Genomic DNA, 1,982 nt, shown 5'->3' with positions numbered 1-1,982 from the left:
TTACATAACCACGCGCCTATCTATGTGAGCTATAGATTTAGCAGGCTATACGGGGCAGTCAGGAACCTTCTGGATGATAAAGGAGATCTGCATGGGGATTCAGAGAGCCCCACAGGCATTTATGGAAAACAAGAAAGTAGAGCACTTCTGAGTCTAAACCCCATTTATGACACATAACCCAACTAACTGAACAATGCTGGCTCTTAGCCAAGACCATTTTTGTAAGATGGTTATACTCTTCTGTTGATTCTGTGTAATACTTCTGTCATCCTTGAAGCTTTTAGTGGGCTAGTGGGATGATTGATGGGGGATTTTAGTTTATTAAATGTCAAGTGAGGGTCTTGGAATTAGAAATTAATTTCTACATGGTTTGGTTTGAGTATAGTTATTTCCCAGAAAGACAGACATTTTAGCAACCTTGTCCTTTCTGTATGATAATGAATCCCTTAATCCATCTTGAGGCCAGAAACAAGGAGACTTAACCTTAAAAGAAAGGCATGTAAGAGGGCCAAGACAAGATCTCAGCATCATCGCTTGACCTTTAGAGAATGGACACAATTGTCTTGGAGCTTCTGATTATGTAACTTGTAATATAAAAAAAATTGTGGCTTTAATGACCATTTGCTAGATTATTGCATCATCCAATTTGGCCACAAGTGGCCAAATTTAGGTTAAAAATTAAATCTCAGTTGCACTGCCCATATTTCAATAGCCACGTATGGAAAAAAATGGCTATTTTCTTTTTTGGATTTTTTTTTTTTTTTCTTGAGACAGAGTCTTACTCTGTCGCCCAGGTTGGAGTGCAGTGGCACGATCTCGGCTCACTGCAACCTCCGCCTCCCGGGTTCAAGCCATACTTCTGCCTCAGCCTCCTGAGTAGCTGAGACTACACATGTGTGCCACCATTCCCAGTTAATTTTTTGTATTTTTAGTAGAGATGGGGTTTCACCGTGTTAGCCAGGATGGTCTTGATCTCCTGACCTCGTGATCCGCCCACCTCGGCCTCCCAAAGTGCTGAGATTGCAGGTGTGAGCCACCACGCCCAGCCCAAAAAGTGGCTACTTTCTAGACACTGTAGATATAGAACATTTCCACCATTGCAGAAAGTTCAACTTAACAGCACTGTGAATCTAGACTCACAGGATTGTGATCTAGGGGCCAGTCATCTCTGCACCTGTATGCAGAGATGCAAAGTGACTTATTTTGTCTTACTTCACATTGTTTCTTTGCACTGGTGTGCTCTGAGTCACACCAGGAAATTGAGGCAGTTTAGCAGACTTATTAGCATTATTGCTCTTGCCACAATTTTTTTTTAAAGGTAAGAATTATTTTTCTTGTGGAAGGGGGACGTGGAGTCTCCCTTTGTCACCCAGGATGGAGTGCAGTGGCATGCAATCTCAACTCACTGCAACCTCCAGGTTCAAGTGATTCTAGTACCTCAGCCTCCCGAGTAGCTGAGACTACAGATGCGCACCACCACGCCTGGCTAATTTTTTGTATTTATATTTACGTTTCTTTCTTTTTTTTTTAAGATGGAGTATTGCTCTGTCGCTTAAGCTGGAGTGCAGTGGCACAATCCCGGCTCACTGCAACCTCTGTCTCCCAGGTTCAAGTGATTCCCCTGCCTCAGCCTCCCAAGTAGCTGGGACCACAGGGGTGCACCACCATGCCTGGCTAATTTTTATATTTTTAGTAGAGATGGGGTTTCACCATGTTGGCCAGACTGGTCTCAAACTCCTGACCTCAGGCAATCTGCCTACCTCAGTCTCCCACAGTTCTGGGATTACAGGCGTGGCCACCGAGCCCAGACAATTTTTGTATTTTTAGTAGAGTGGGGGTTTCACCATGTTGCCCAGGTTGATCTTGAACTCCTGAGCTCAAGCAATCCACCTGCCTCAGCCTCCCAAAGTGCTGAGACTACAGGCGTGAGCCACTGCACCCAGCCAAAAATGAGAATTCTTTAGGGAATGGCTAAATCAAAT

Source organism: Theropithecus gelada, chromosome X, assembly GCF_003255815.1.
Source record: "Theropithecus gelada isolate Dixy chromosome X, Tgel_1.0, whole genome shotgun sequence".
In the NCBI taxonomy this organism is placed as follows: Eukaryota; Metazoa; Chordata; class Mammalia; order Primates; family Cercopithecidae; genus Theropithecus; species Theropithecus gelada.
Note: the sequence above shows the minus strand (reverse complement) of the source record.